The 17,035-nt window shown below is 49.9% G+C and overlaps 2 non-coding genes across 2 annotated transcripts; one reads left to right on the top strand and one right to left on the bottom strand.

The window, feature by feature from the left end:
- Positions 1-415: 415 nt before the first annotated feature.
- Positions 416-498, bottom strand: TRNAL-CAG (transfer RNA leucine (anticodon CAG)). The gene has a single exon. It is a non-coding gene; the product is annotated as a tRNA-Leu (tRNA).
- A 1,157-nt stretch (positions 499-1,655) lies between these two features.
- Positions 1,656-1,728, top strand: TRNAV-CAC (transfer RNA valine (anticodon CAC)). The gene has a single exon. It is a non-coding gene; the product is annotated as a tRNA-Val (tRNA).
- The last annotated feature ends 15,307 nt before the right edge of the window (positions 1,729-17,035 follow it).

The raw sequence follows: 17,035 nt of genomic DNA, 5'->3' as shown, positions 1-17,035 counted from the left end.
GGCTTCCTAATAAAATGAATGAGCCCCCTCCTCCCTCCTCCCTCCTCCCTCCACCACTCCTCCGCCTCCCAACACCCCGCCCGATCCCCTGAACATGGAAATAAAAAGCACAGCTAGAATTGGAACACGGTGGACCCTGGTGCCACTGATCCTGCTGCACGATAGATAGCTACGTTTGATAGGAAGAGTCAAGATCTTTATCGCAGTCCCTCTTGTGCGATTTGATGAAGATTCTTGGATTTGCAGTTTCAAGAGCCCCCTGCAGGCAATTAGTAGAAAAAAACGAAGAATAGAGCTTAGCAACAATTTACAGAAGTAAGTTATGCTTATATATAATGTTCACATTGTCTGAGATATGGGCGCTTGACAAAAAGACACTGAATTCACGTCCAAAAATGCATGTCACAAAATATTCTGTCAGAAGTGGGATTCGAACCCACGCCTCCAGAGGAGACTGCGACCTGAACGCAGCGCCTTAGACCGCTCGGCCATCCTGACATGTCTCTTTCATTTCTATGACCCACTTTCCTGCTCATCAAATGAATGCGTCCCACAGAGTCCAGTGCGATTTTATTACCTCTCTCCTCTCTCTTTGTAGTTGCAAAAACTTCCTGTCCAGGAAGCTGGTGAGGAGGGTTCGGAGATGTTTTTAAGAATGACTCGTGAGCCTGGATACATAGAGCTTGCTCGGCGCCTCACTGGACAGAGCTCCATAATACCACCCCCCCCCCCTTCCCACAGACACACAATATTCAGGATCTTGAGTGTAAAGTCGGCTTTGATTCTGCGGTAAAAAAATGTTTTTTCTTTGCAGCATTACTGGGAAGGCGAGTCACTGCAGCAGGAAATTGTAAAAGTCACAAAACACACATCAGAAAGATTGTGTTTTTTGCTCAGTCTGGGCGCAGCGGGTACAGCTCACAGATCGCGGGGTTCAGGGCTGCACAGTTGTGGGGCGCGGTGGGTTCGGTTAATACCCACAACTGCTGCAAATATTCACTGCCTCCACTTTCTGTCGTTTTCAATCAAATATACCGTTTTATAACTCGTGACTCTTCAGTCTTGGTGACTCGTTCAAGCACTGACGGTGACTGAGCCCCCCGCCCCCCCCTGCTCTGCGGTCTGCGCTCCGTTCGCCCAACAGCGACTCATGGGAAGTTTTTGAGGGTGAAAATAGGCAAAGAAAACAACATCAGAGACCCATCGGAGCCCTTGTTATCACCCCGCAGCTGGGACTCAGTCTGGGCTCGGAGTTTGCAGCTCTCGGATCGGGGCGGTGCAGCCTTCAGGGCGCTGGAATCATGAAGGGTCGTCAGCCCCACACTCCCAGCATGCATCTGCCCCCCCCCCCTCATCGTTGAATTATCTCCTAAACTGAGCGGTGAATTAGTCAAAGCGAAAAGTTATCTTGTTCATAAAAAGGCTGAATATTTTTTTAAGCAGGACGCGGCTTAGTAAGAGGTTTGCTGCTGCGGGATCGGAGCAAAGCAACGACCACAAAGGGAGACCAAACGAATGAAGCTATTGAGACATTTTGGATATAATTTTCGAAGCCGCCTTAGGAAATAAAATCAGGACTTTTGATAGTGGGTGAAGAGCACTGCTGTGCGCTCATCTGGGATATGTTCAGAAGTCGCCCCCGTGGTTATACATGGGTTTCCGTAGTGTAGTGGTTATCACGTTCGCCTCACACGCGAAAGGTCCCCGGTTCGAAACCGGGCGGAAACACATTTTATAAAAGAATATAGAGTCAGGGGTTGACTTAGACTTCCGAGACCAGTAAAAGAAAATAGATAAGAAAGCTTGTGTCAAAGGCGACGAGCAGGTGACTTCATTTTACTGTTGGTAGTAAACTGTTATTAATGGCTGCAGGACAGAGAGACATAAACCACCAATTCATTTGGTATTCAAAAGACAGCGCTGTCTAAAAGTCCTAACAAGGCCTGCTCTGAATTTTATTCAATATAGGAGCTAAACCAATTGAAATGTATATGGTTTATAAGTGTCCAATCTGACAGATACAGAACAAATGACAGACTGACCTGGCATCAAACATGCTCCCACTTCCATACATCTAAAGTGCCAACGAGAATGTGAAGCTGGCATTGAATATCTGTGTATTAAAGCGCCGAGGGGAGGCCAGGGCGCGCTGGGCCCAATACAACCAGGATAACCCTCCTACCCCTTGTTTGGTTGTAGAGTACAATAGCTGAGGTGTAGAGGACCCCCGACACGTGCCCCAGTGCCACTGCACCTGCTGCACCATTGTTAGCTATGTGTTGTGATCTCATGTTATTAAGTCACATTTGGAACTCTGTTATGTCATTCAGAGTTTTGGAAAATTACTGTTATCCAATGTTCTTTTACTGTCAGTTGTGATCTCTGCCCTGGTAACATAAGGGACGGCTCTCTGTACCTACGAATAAATCTACCAACTAATCAACACAGACTACTCTTCATTTCATTGGCAACAGAGGATGGGATTTCGGTCTACAAGCCATCAATATACTACAAGTTGCCAATTCTGACTTTATGGTTTAAGTATGTTCATTGAAAAATCAGCCAAAGGACATACATCGGACACCGATACACGAGTTCTTGGAATGAACCATCGTCCGAATCTACATCAAGTTGCTTGCAGTCTATGAGCGCGCGGCTGAAGAATCATTTAATCAGACATAACTGCCCCACAACAAAACCCTCCCTCCCCAAAAAACAGAAATAAATAAAAAACAAAACCTCCACAAGATCCCCTGCCCAACCGTTCCCAAACCCCACCCCTACCCACCCTGGCTCCGTGTCTCCCCCCGTGGTCAAACCCAAGTTTAAGTCCCTGCTCCCTCTGGTTGTTCTGAAAGTCGTAGCAATCTCAAATACCGGGGACATGTAACCTCCCTAAACTCAGAAGCTAGCAGCGATAGAAAGGGCTTCCACAAATCTCTGTACTTGTCCCCGTCCCCCGCCATAGTTAGTGCCAATTTTTCCATTCCTAGAATATACCATAGACGATGCAGCCATCCCATAAAAGTCGGTAACTGAGGTGTACGCCAGTGTGTAAGTCTGTTCTGTATGGCGGACCCCAGAGCGATGGCCATCAGTCTGCCTCTGCGGGAGCGTAATGGGTAAGTCAAGGGGTTTGGCAACCCTAAAAGCACATAGGCCGGGAAGCGTGGAACTTCAGTTTCCAAGTGGGCGTCCACTTCATCCAGCACCTGTGTCCAGTAGGTTTGGAGGAGCGGGCAGTCCCACAACACGTGTGTTAGGTTACCCACTTGTCCGCAACCCCTCCAGCACGTCGCCTCTCTAGAGCGGTCCATCTCGTGTATGCGTTCTGGGGTGTAATACCAGTACGTTACCAGCTTCGTAAGGGTTCTGTGAGCCCCATATGATAAGCTGAATGCCGTGCCCTGTAATATATGCCCTCCCGTTCCTTATGACTCAGTGTTCTCCCCAGTTCCCGCTCCCATCTGTGTCTGCTAGAGTTGTCAGTGTTATGTGTTATGTTATGTTATGATGAATTTATATAGCGCACGTACACCGGATTGGTTTCTTGGCGCTACTTGGGTCAGAGACAAGGGATTTATGAATCAGTGGGTCAGTCGAATGCTTGTTTGAAAAGCCAGGTTTTTTGCAGTTTACGGAAGGCCGTGAAATTTGTACAGCTTTTGATCTCTAGGGGTAGGGAGTTCCAGTACCTTGGTCCCAGAAAGGCAAACCTTGATCCACCAAAACGATTCTGTTTAAAGGGGGGTATTGTTAGAAGATGCTTATGGGTGGATCTCAGATTGCGGTTTGGAATATATCTGGTGATTAAGCCGTCAATGAACTTAGGGTTTTTTCCATTCAGAGATTTGAATATTATGCAGCCCATCTTAAAGGCGCACCTTTGTGATATGGGGAGCCAATGTAGTTTTTTGAGAAGGGGAGAGATGTGTTGACGTTTATTTTCTTGAAATATCAATCTGGCTGCTTGATTCTGTATTAATTGTAAGCGATAATTGAGGTAGGCTGGGATACCAAAATATAATGAGTTAGCATAATCAATATGCGAGATCACTATGGCAAGAATAGCTTGTAATTTTGCCTCTTGCGTTAAGAAACGACTAATTTTCTTTATTTTTCTCAATTGAAAGAAACATGTAGATGATACTGATCCTATTTGAGTTTTCATGGATAGATCATTACCGATAGTGACTCCTAGAGTTTTGGCATGCTTGGAGGGGCTCGGAGGTTGTCCTAGTTCATTTGGCCAGAAGTTGGGGGTCCAATGATTTAGTGAGCCACCCGTGAGGATCAGTTCAGTTTTGTCTGGATTCAGTTTCAATTGGTTGCTGTTCATCCAGTCACGAATGAACAGCATAGTTGTTTGGAATTCAGAGATGGAGTCCGGGGAGGCATTAATGGGGAAAATCAATTGAAAATCGTCTGCGTAGTTAAAAGTCTGGATATGTTTTTCTTTTAGTGCATGAACCAGGGGGAGAAGATACAGATTAAACAAATGAGGGGATAGGGAAGATCCCTGGGGAACTCCACATGTATTTTTAATCATGGGGGTTGAGAATCCACCAAGGCATACAGCTTGTGAGCGATCTGTTAAGAAGGATCTGATCCACTCAAGAGCAGCTCCTTTGATACCTGCGTCTCCGACACGGTCGAGCAAGATGTTATAGTCGACCGTGTCAAAGGGTGCTGATAGGTCCAGTAGTACCAGTGCTTGGGGGAGACCCTTGTCCGCCTTTTCTCTCAGGGTGTCCAGTACAGACAAGACTACTGACTCTGTAGAGTGGGCTGGACGGAATCCTGCTTGGTGGATATCCAGGTATTCAGACTGCTCCAGAAATGCTGACAAATTTTTGGCTACATGTGCTTCCAACACTTTGGCCAAGTAAGGGAGCAGCGAGATCGGGCGATAATTAGTCAGTGTTTTAGTATCTGCCCCTGGCTTTTTTAGGAGAGGAATAACAACCGCTTCCTTAAAGGTCTGAGGCACCTGACCCTGTACTATTGATTTATTTAGAAGGGCCATGGCTGGTCCAGGACAGGTGGTAAATACTTCCTTTAAAATCCAGGGGGGACAATGGTCCCTTGGGGACCCAGACTTGACTTTAGCCAATAGGTCGTTGAAATTTTCCTGAGTTATTATAGGGAATTGTTCCAACTTGTCAGGGTTCGCCGGTTTTTTGGGGTATGCAGGACTTGGACAATGAGGGATATTCGATTTGATGGTTTTAATTTTTTCAACAAAGAAATTATTTAAAGAGTCACATATGGATTGGGAAGGAATGGGTTTAATCGTTGTTCTCTCAGGGTTGGAGAGTTCATTAACGATTGAGAAGATTTCTTTAGAACGATTAGTGGAGTTAATGATTTTGGAGGAGAAATATTCTGCTTTGGAGGCCAGTATTGCTTTTTTGTACAATCCTCGTATGGTTAAATACGCAGATTTGTCGTCAGATAGATATTTATTTCTCCATTTCCTTTCTGCTTGCCGCAAGGCAAGTTTTAAGTTCTTTAGTTCGGTAGAAAACCATTTCTGGGCCTCATGTCGACGAGTGTGTAGGTTTTTTTTTAGAGGAGCATGTTTATTACTGGCTGTCAGCAGCCAGTTTGTAAGGGCATTCTCGCTAAGCTCAATGGAGAGTTGGTCCGCGGGGACGGTGTTGACCAATGACTCCAAGAAGAGATCTTTGTCAATGGTCCTCCAACTCCTGCGTGCTTCAGGATTTGGTGGCATCATTTTAGTGGCGGTGGAAATATTTATAGCAAATTTAATAAGATAATGATCAGACCAGATGCAGGGTATAGCTTCTACATTTGTTAAGGATAGGTTATTTGTCCAGACCTGATCGAGCGTATGCCCTTTGACATGTGTAGCAGAGGAAATGTGCTGTTTTAGGTTCAGTCCAACAAGTAAATCCGTGAGTTCCGCTGAATGTGGTCCCTCTGCTGGGTCATTGGCCCAGTAGTTGAAATCCCCAGCCATCAGTACTTTTGCATGATCAGTTACCAACTGAGTCATTTGTTCGCTTAAGAGTTTAGGAAATTGGGGCATGTTCAGGGGTGGTCTGTAAAGTAGCACCATAGCTAGAGAGGTGAGCGGGGACTCTAATTTCAAAACTAGATTGTCTGTTTGCGGTATATCTAGAGAAGTGAGTGTAGTGAATTTGAGGTCTTGGTGTATGATGGCTGCTACTCCTCCTCCCTTTTTTCCCTGAGGGCGATTGGCTTGAATAATGTAAAAGTCGTTTGGCAGAGCTGCTAAAATATCGGGAGCCGAGTTTTGTGTTAACCAAGTTTCGGTTAAGAGAAGAATGTCTAGCTGTTCCGAGATCAGCAAGTTATAGATATCTAGTTGATGTTTTGGTAATGAACGGGTATTAAGATAGATAACAGAGAGGGATTTTTCCATCTGTGTTGCTTGGGGTTTAGTGGATATACCAGTGTCTGTGGGATGTTTGAATTCCACAAAGGCCGATCTCGTGTCCCTTATTCCAATCCTACAGAGTCGATCTAACGTGCGATGGTGAATTGTGAACGCAGTACAGTGGATTGTTTTTAGCTCGTCTGAGGTGTAAGTGATGCATTGGGCATTGTGAGTAGCCCCTAGCCCCTGTCGGCCACGGACGGGCGCAGACGGGCTTGCCTTTAGCGCGCCTTCGGCGCGCTGTCGGCGCGCCCGCTGCGCTCGTCCGCTGCGCTTCCTTGCTGCTACCGGCATTAGTAGCCGTGGTCAGCCTTGGCTCCTCCCCCCACTTCCCTGATTGGCGCCCAGCAGTGGCGTGTACACCAGGAGGTGAGTCGGGCCAGCGAATACGGTAAGGTGTTTGTTTCAGCGCTAGATAATCCTTCAATTAGTGCTTTTTAAAAATAACAGCGCAAACAAAGATCAAACAGTGCTAATGCATTCAGTTTTAGTGACTTTTAAAATAAATTCAGCAGCGACCGCAACATTGCATCAGTTTTAGTGACTTTTAAAATCAATTCAGCAGCGACCGCCACATTGCTTCTCAAAGCGTCGCTTTCCCAAGTAGCTGTCCCTCGCTGCTACCGGCATTAGTAGCCGTGGTCAGCCTTGGCTCCTCCCCCCACTTCCCTGATTGGCGCCCAGCAGTGGCGTGTACACCAGGAGGTGAGTCGGGCCAGCGAATACGGTAAGGTGTTTGTTTCAGCGCTAGATAATCCTTCAATTAGTGCTTTTTAAAAATAACAGCGCAAACAAAGATCAAACAGTGCTAATGCATTCAGTTTTAGTGACTTTTAAAATAAATTCAGCAGTGACCGCAACATTGCATCAGTTTTAGTGACTTTTAAAATCAATTCAGCAGCGACCGCCACATTGCATCTCAAAGCGTCGCTTTCCCAAGTCCCAGTGTGTAGATGTTTGATCTGTAGGTGCTTGTAGAGGTCGGAGACGAGGTGTTTGTCTGATGTGCGTGTAATAAGCCACCTCTCGTAAGGGGAGAAATGCCTATCTGCTCCGTCACGAACCTGTGCCTGCAGTGCCCAGTGTCGCACCTGCATATATCGCAGCCTGTCTGTCTCCGGCAGTCCAAAGACACTCTGCATCTGAACGAACGGAAGCACCCCGCCCTCCCCATACACATGACACAGGGAGCGACAGCCTGCCTCCCTCCAGTTTGCAAAGGTGGCATCTTCCAGACCCGGGGTGAAGTCAGGGTTGCCCGTCAGCGGGGTAAGCGGGGAAGGGAATGTGGTAAACTCGTGCGTGAGGTTAGTGGCGTCCCAAACCTCAAGGGGAACCCGCGTGATATGGGAGGCATACAAGGTACGGGGTCGATGCCCCTTGCACAGGAACGGCACGTCCTGTAGAGGACGTGCAGCCACCGCTTGATCCTGAAACAACCAGTGTTTCTCCGACTCCCACTTGCTCCACTCCACTAGGTATCGCAATTGGGCCGCCTGGAAATAGAGCCTCAGCTCGGGGAACCCGAGCCCCCCGCCTCCGGTGCCAGCGTCACCAGTGCACGTCTCATTCACGGCTTCCTCCCGTTCCATATAAACCGGGACAGGTCCTACTGCATCAATCGGATCCACCTCTCCGGGGGGCGGAGCGGTATAGTGCGGAAGAGATACAGAATCTGCGGGAGAATGGTCATTTTCACCGCTGTAACTCTGCCCAACCACGACAAGGGATAGTGCCGCCATCTGTCAAGTTCCCGGCGGATCTTATCTCGCAACCGCGTATAGTTTGTGTGAACCACCCTGGACAGCGACGGGGCCAGCTGGATCCCCAGGTATGGTATCGAGTCCTCCGCCCAACGAACGGGAAGCTGTGTTTGCAAGTGATCACGGGTAGACCGCAACAGCGATAGGTCCAGGGCTAAGGATTTCCCTGCGTTTACTCGAAACCTGGCCGCGCGGGCAAAAACCTGCAGATCCGCCCAGCATGCCGGGAGAGCCGACCTCGGGTCAGATAGTGATATTAGGACATCGTCTGCGTATAGACTAATAGTGTGGACGTAGCCCCCAAACCTAATACCTGTGATCCTCGGGTTTTGTCGCATCCGCTGGGCTAACGGCTCCATATATAGGGCGAAAAGGAGGGGAGACAGCGGACAACCCTGCCTCATACCCCTCTCGATGGGAAATCGAGTGGAGGTGCATCCATTCACCCGAAAGGTGGCAGTGGGGAAGCGGTAACAGTTAAAGACATGCGTACAAAATCGGGTACCCAGTCCTGCTCTCTCTAGGACTTGTTCTAGGAATGGCCAATGTACTCGGTCGAACGCCTTTTCGGCATCAATGGCCAGCATCATGAACTCTCCCGGAACCCGGGTGGCCTTCTCTATAAGATGCAGAATCCGCTTCGTGTTGTCTGTCGTCTGTCGCCCAGGGATAAAGCCCACTTGATCTGGGTCCGTGAGACCCGGCATGAGGGGTCCGAGGCGGGCCGCCAAAATCCCGGTATACAGTTTAAGATCAATATTGAGCAGTGAGATTGGGCGGTACGATCCGCATTGGGATTTATCTTTGCCCCGGTTTGGGAATTACTGTTAAAGACGCTTCTAGAAGATCTCCTGGGATAGCGCCCTGAGTCGCAAAGGAGTTAAACAACTTGGTAAGGATCGGGGCCAGCAGGGAGCAGCATTTCTTGTAAAAGATCGCAGAAAATCCGTCCGGTCCCGGGGCTTTCCCCAGTTTGAGCCGCGAAATAGCGGACACTACTTCCTCCAACCTGATGTTACTATCTAGATGGTCGGCCTGCTCTCGGGACAACGCCGGCAATGTGACAGAGTCCAGAAAAGCCGTTCCGTCTGAATAGGCCAGCGGGGCCTCCACATACAGGGTCTCTTAGAAGGCCCGGAAAGTCTCCGCGATCTCCCCATCGGCCGTCGCTTCCGTGCCGTCCTCCCGAGATATTAGCCTAACCCCTTGCCGCTGACGAACTTCCTGGAGCTTATGAGCCAAAAGACGCCCACACCTGTCTCCGCCCGCATAGTAGGTATGGTGCAACCTTAACGCTGCAAACTCTGCCCTGTCCTGATCAAGCGCTGCCAGCTGCTGCCGAGCCGCATTGAGTTGCCGCCACAGTCTCGGGGCCCCTGTCCTCTGGTGCATTCTCTCTAGTTCCCGCACCTGCTGGGTAAGCTCCTCCCGTTTGCGTCCGCGTTTCTTGTTGTCTGCCACCGCGATCAATATGAACTCCCCACGAAGGACCGCTTTCAACGCCGCCCATTGTGTGGCAAGTGCTGTGTCTGTGTTGTCATTATGTGAGCAATAGTCTCGTATGGCGTGTTGTATGCGCCGCACCACCTCTTCTCTATGGAGGAGAGTGTCTCTAAGAAGCCACGCTCTGGATATAGGCTCGGTGGGTGGAAGGATGAAGGTTGCTGTCACCGGGGCATGGTCTGATAGTGACGCCACCTCTATTGCAGCTGTCGCCGCGAGCGCCCATGCAGACGTCGACACCAAGATGTGGTCCAATCTAGCATAGGTCTTATGCGCATTAGAGTAAAAGGAGTATTCCCTGTCTCGGGGGTGAAAGGTGCGCCAGAGGTCGCATAGTCCCAGGTCCTGCTGCCGCGCGATCCCCTCCGTAGAGATGGCCCCAGTTTGGTGAGAACGCTGACTGGATCTATCTAGAATATTATCAAACACCAAATTAAGGTCCCCCCCTAATATGATATGGCGGTCAGGCGTAGTCGTAGCCTCCGTGAGTGCAGTGTGTAAGAAGCGTTCAGGTCCCTCGTTCGGGGCATAGACGGAGCCGATAGTAAACTGCATCCCCCGATTGCAAAGCGATAAGTCAAAAGGCGCCCCTTGATCTCGGTAATCTTATGAAGGACCTCCCCCTGAAACCACTGCGCCACCAAGATCGCCACCCCTGCAGTTTTAGTAGTCCCAGAAGAAAAGAGCTGAGTGGGGAATCGCCTCGAGCGGAGGCGATAGCAGTCGCGTGCCAACAAGTGCGTTTCTTGCAGCAAGCAAATGTCCGCATGGGAGTTTTCTAGGTATGATAGGACAGCCTTACGCTTAACCGGGTTATTCAGACCCCGAACATTCAGGGTCAGCACCTTAAGGCTAGTGGGCGGCATAGAGCGTAGCACAATGGATGCTCAGCAAGCGAAGAACCCCCTGAAGCACGGCCCCGGGATTCCTGAGTGGGAAGCCAGGTAGGGGCCTAAGCGTCCGAACAATCATCCCGACCCTAGGAGAAAGACCAACACGGAGCCTCCAATCCCTCCCCCACCCCCCCCAACAAGCCCCAACATAAGAAACACAATACCATACAAAGATAGAACAACTAGTCCGTCACTCGTCCGTGACTGGTAAAGAGTCATTGGGGTATATCCGCCAATCGCGGAAGGAAGGCCCCCCTCCCGCCAGGGACCAGATACAAAGAATGTCCTCATTCAGGTGGCGCGCGTATCCGGGTCAGCCATTATTAGAACCTGAAAGTTCCGTGGACACTGCCTCCAACGCCGATAACCGGCCCTTCGAGATCTCCGCCGCCGGTGGCTTCTTAGGACGGCGCAGGCATCCCTGCTGCCGCCAGCGCGGTGCATCAGTTGCAGCTCCCAGCCCGAGGGTCACGTCATCATTCCCCTCTTCTGGAAGGGTCACCTCTAGCAACCGACTGGCCTCCGACAGAGAGCGTAATTGGTACAGTTTGTCATCTTTCCGAAACACCAGACGGAAGGGATGACCCCAGCTGTATGGAATGTTATTCTGTTGCAGATGTGTCATGATAGGTTTGAACAGACGCCGTTTTTGCAGCGTAAGAGCGGACAGATCCTGGTATAGCACCGGTTTATGAGCACGAAACTGCAAGGGATGCCGGCGACGCGCTTTTTGCAGTATCAGCTCTTTGGTGCGGTAGTCTTTCGCGCACACCAGTATGTCCGGCGGAGGGGCCGACGGCGACCTGGGGGGACCCACTCTGTGCGCCCGGTCAATCTCCAGGCCATCATCCAGCGGTCGCTCCAGAATATGATTGAATAGCTCCCTCACGTAAGTGAAGAGGTCTTTAGAGTCCGCGTCCACCCTCACCCCTCGAATTCTAATGTTATGGCGACGGGAGCGGTTTTCCAGATCATCAAGGTGTACCTGTAAATCCACCTGTTGGTCGTGCAGCCGGATGATCTCTTGTTGCAGGTTCGTTATTTCCTCGTCCCTGCCGTCGCTCTTTCCTTCCAGCTCCGCCACCCTCTCACCGATGCTGTCCACATCGCTGCGCACCTCTTTAAGCTCAGACGCGAACTCTTGCTTGAGGGTTTGGATATCGCCCCTGAGCGCTGCAAACATTGACTCCAAAAAGGCCTTGGTAATAGGTTCAGAGCCCCCGTCATCCGACTTCCCTTTTCGCGGCCCTCCAGTTTCGGCCGTCGCCGTCATCTGACCAGTCGGGGACTTGGAGAAAAGTTCCTTAAGCGTTTTATCCTGCCTCTTCCTGACAGTGGACATAGCATGCCTCGCGGAGCCCCGCTTGGAACTCCCAAGAGTCCCGCCCTCAGTCCTCAGATCTTCCCCCGAGTGCACAAGGCCCGGTCCCTGCTTGGCTCACTGTCGCTGCCCGGCACCGGCGGCGCTACAGTCTCTGGCCCCTGCAGGAGCACCGCGTCGCCAGCGGGCCTCTGGACCTCGGCTGATATGTTCGTGTCCACCTGTCTCGGCCTCAGCACCAGGACGGCAGTCGACCCCGCGTCCTCTACCACAGGTCGCGCCCGCCTGTATGTAGCCGCTGGGAAGGCCTCAACTGGGCACCCGCCTCCCCGCCAGCCTGGTCCCGCTGTAGAAGGCGAGGGCTCCTGTATTAAGCCGACCAACCCTCCGTGTCCCGTGCCACCAGGGAACGATCTCCGGACCTCCTTCAGCCGCAACACTCGTCCCACGCAATGGTCAAGGCGGGGGATGGGCTCAGGTGCTCTTCCGGCCTAGCGCTCCCCCATGGCAACCCAGGCCTGTGTCGCCGAGAGGCGACGTCCCCTCCGAGGCCACCCGCTACCGCCTGCTCCAAAAAGTCTCCGGGACAGGGCCTGGCGTGCGTGCCGATTGCAGGCCCCCGGCCTCCGGGGCCGCGCGCCGAACGCCGACCGTCCTCGGACCAGGTCACACCACCATGCGGGGGGGGAAGTGCGCAGTGGGTCTCCCGCTCACCTTCAATGGGCTATGGCGCCCTCCCCCTCCGACTCACAGGCTGTCCTCGGCTGCGCCGCTGCAGGGTCGTCCGCGTCGCCCCCGGGAACCGCCGCAGTCCGTCACAAGTGAGTCAAACGTCGCCTAACCTCGGCTTCTCCCGTCGGGGCACCAGCGCTCAGTCCAGGCCGCTCCCTCCACCGACGGCGTCACGCCACCTCACCACCACTCCAGTCCGGCGTCGAGCCTTCCCACCAGCTGGCCTGGCTCCGCCCGGGCACCTCGTCGCTCCTCAGCTTCTCAGGGGCTCCACACCGAACCGGCCACTACAACTGAGGCCCCCTCTGCTCGCTGCTCGACCCAAGGTCCGGGCCACTGCCGCCGGTGCCACTGGTCTCCGGGCCTCTCGTCGGCCCTGCCTCCTCCGGTGCAGCTCCGGCCGCGTGTGCCGCCTCCTCCGTATCGCGAGCCAAGCAGCCCCCAATCCTGGCGAGTCGATCCTTTCGAGCCCCCGGCGGACTCCGGTCATCAGGAAATGCTAATCCGGCACCGGTAAAGCTATTTGACGGCCGATAGGCCTGTGCTTACTCTGACCCTGGCGAGAGCTCCGGAGCAGGACGACTGCTTACACCGCCATCTTGGCTCCGCCCCCAATTCTGACTTTAAAGTGACTTCCTCATGTTCAGGTACAGCATATCCTGATTCCTTGAACTTGAACTCCTACAGTGAGTAAGTTTTTTTTTTTATCTCATCTTCAAGGCACGTGTTTTATAATTGGGGACAGCTTGGCTTCGAAGCGGAATGAAAGACGCCGTGCCCTTTTTGAACTCTGCTCGGAGTTTGAAATCTGCTCAATTGACTTGTTTTAATATGTGCACACTGCATGATGCTCGCAATATACGGGAAACAGTCTGATGGTTGGTTGGTCTAAAGGGAAGTAACATTTAAGTTTAACGAGCATAACTATGGTGCACTCGCACGCTCTGCGTTGCTCAAGCTTTCTTCACAGCATTGTTTGAAAGCTTCCACGCGACTTAGCACTCACCAGCTCGTCAACGCTTCGTCATCTTTCTCCTTCAGAACCCTGCTCTGCGCACTACCACGGAACGTCTTGACGTATCTGTACAGTGGAACGCAGCATTCATTGTTATTAAGGAAGCTTTTCACTCACGCTGATGCGCACAGCGAATGCGCCTCAATTTCATTGCTCTACACGGTGATACGCACAGCAGAGCAACTGAGCGTCAGGTTCATTCATTTGTGCGCTGATACGCACAGCAAAAGTGTGTCAATTCAAATTGGATCACAAGTTTCACATTGCGCTGACGTGCACAGCACACACGTATTGGTTTCATTTGTTCTGAGGAATTTATTTTGCATCGCGCTGACGCGCACAGCCTTGGTTCACATTATTATTAAGAACACTATTCTAGTGTGTAAGCGTATACGCTCAGCTTGCCAATCAAATATTGAGGTCAAATTGTATTCAAATTTCCTTTCACAATTATTTTTTTTTATAATTAAATACTGCCACCTGGTGGTAATCTCTATTGTTACACCATATTATCACCCATAGACAGAACAAAAATAGTTGTAATTTTGCTCATTTTTTTTTTCTCTTACTATATTTTCATTTTTTTTGTTCATTTCTTTTGTATTGGTTTAGTACACCTTGTAACATGCAGACTGTTACTCCTCCCGCACCATTTTTACAAGAACCGGGTGAACCTCCTCTTGAATGGAAACTATGGATTAGATCTTTTAGGGCATATCTTGGTGCAATTGATGGTCAGAGATACAGACCAGAAAGGAAGAAAAATTTAATGTACTATCATTTGGGTGTTGAAGGTCAAAATGTTTCTGATCATCTCCCTGACTTTGAGGCACCTGAGGGAGAAGATCCTGATGAATTTGATACAGCAGTCATGCAATTGGATAAGTATTTTGCAAAAACGAAAAACATAGTAGTTCATAGATACAACTTTTTCACTAGAGCACAAAAACCAAACAAAAGTTTAAACACCTTTATTACTGCGTTGAAAGTCCTTGCTGCAAAATGTGAGTTTGACAATTTCACCTCGCAATTGGTAAGGGATCAACTTGTTGCTAGATGCTATTGTAAAAAAGTCCAACAAAAATTACTCACCTGTAAAGATCCCACTCTTGATGAAGCAGTAGATATCGCTAAAAGCATCGAAAGGTCCATGGACGACGCAAAGCAACTTGAGTCTGCCTTATCGAATTCGACCATTTCTGGAGCAATCAACTCAAAGCCTTCAATTTCTGGTTCTTCTCCATGGAATGCTTCAAGAAGACCCATTACATTTAGAGGTGGAAGAAGTTTTACACCAAATAGAGCTGGAAAAACATTCACACCTAACAGACAATATAATTATAACATAAGTTGTTATAGATGTGGGTCATCCATGCACGTATCATCTTTCAAAAATTGTCCCGCAATCAACCGACAATGTACTAAATGTGGAAAACTGGGACATTTTGCAAATGTTTGCATGGGGGGTAAAAGAGGCAATGTAAGATGTGTACTCAATGATTCTGAATGTGTACTTAATGATTCTGATAGTCAACTCAATGACGAAGTCACTAATCAGGAATATCTTGTAGTTGTTAAAAATTGTACAGACAACTGTGTTACACAAAATATTCCTGATCCAGAGGTTGATGTTGTCATTGACAGTAATCACATTCAACTTCTTGTCGACACTGGTACTCGCATCACCATAGTGTCACAAGATAAATATCTCATGCATTGGTCCAACAAAAATCTACTACCTCCAGACATACTCACGGTAGTCTTTGAGGGTAGCAAAATTGACCTTCTTGGTTATTTGTGGGCAAGTATTAGTGTTTTCGATATAACTATCAATGGTAAAGTTTATGTAGCCAAACGGAGCATCAATGTCCTTGGTCTCCTACATCAAGCAGATGTCATGTGTCATAGTGATGCGGAGAACAATGAGACACTATGTTTAACATCAGCATTTCTGGGACATTAATAATTCCGATGTGAGTGACTTGGCCTCATGCGGAGCAAGTAATGCGAGTCTGGGCTGGCCATAGAGGGCGCAGGGAAACACCCAGTAGTAAGGTGACCAGACGTCCCGGATGTCCCTGGACAGTCCCGGTTTCAGAGTACTGTCCCGGTGACCTGACGGTTTTCTTAATTTTAAATGTATGTCCCGGTTTTTGGGACAGGGTCAAGTCAACCTGTAAAGGAGGAGTAACAGGTGTGCGCTCGTGAAGTAATGTGTCTGTTTCAAGCAGCACTGGAGGAGATCGGCTGCAAACATGCTGCAGCAGAGGGGAGACCGAGCGCGGGCCAAGGTGATGCCACAGTTAATGGCATGTGGCCATAGCTTGTAAATGAGGGGCCATATTATGTATGCACCCCCATCAGTACCCACCACCCCCACAAAATCCGGGACAGGACATTCATAAGTAAGGCTAAACTCTTTACTCCTACTTTTATCTCTGGCCCGTCCCGGTTTTTGCTTCCCAAAATCTGGTCACCCTACCCAGTAGGCAACAATATTTAAAAAAAACATTTCAACAATACAAATAGCATCGAGTCAACAATGACCTAACAGATACTCTCCAGATGGACATCTGGGAAACTGTAACTGCAGTACAAGCCGAAGGACCACACGAGGTGACTGTAGAGAACATTACAAAGAATATAACTAAAGGGCGGGGGGAAGGGGCTCCAGCCCCCAATAGTATGCCGCCGGGGGTGTTCAAATACGATCCAGCTTTCTGGGCAGAAACCTTGACACCGGTGTTTACACAGATCAGAAACACAAGCATTATGCCTGCACCATGAAGAGGTTCACTCATAGTGCCAATATCGGCAACTGTAGTCACATAACACACAAATACATCAATAAACCACACAACACTTTTGTAAGTGGAGAAATATTGCTGCAGATTTATTAGCATAACCAATATGCAAACATGGTGGGTTATCTTACGGGCGATCCGATCCCAGGGCAGGCCAACCCCTATGCCGCCTGCCCGTCTGATAAGCCTAAATTACACCGTGGCAGTCGCCAAATAGTGCACACCAAATCTTGGGAGGGGCCACCCCCTCCCATTCGTGGACCACCAGTCCACTTGCTTACTCATGTCTCCCCCCCCCGAAAGAGGTGGGTAGAGCGTATTATGGCAGCCCCCGGTTGCTCAGACCCACAACCACCCGTAAGACTAACGGGGCGCCGTAGTTCTTCCAGGGGACAACCTAAGACATCCCTTGGTATCCTGGCTTAGCACCACGCTGTGCTGCTGCATGAAGTACCCCTTGGTATCTGCAGACTCTGGATCGCCCTGTAACTCCTCCACAGCCTTGGGAGTGGCCACCGTCACTACCAGGGCCCCCCACCAAGGTAGACCTATTTACTTACAACCTGCTGCAGCCCAAAGC

Source organism: Triturus cristatus, chromosome 4_1 (genome assembly GCF_964204655.1).
Source record: "Triturus cristatus chromosome 4_1, aTriCri1.1, whole genome shotgun sequence".
Classification (NCBI taxonomy): Eukaryota; Metazoa; Chordata; class Amphibia; order Caudata; family Salamandridae; genus Triturus; species Triturus cristatus.
This window is presented reverse-complemented; position numbering and strand designations above follow the sequence as displayed.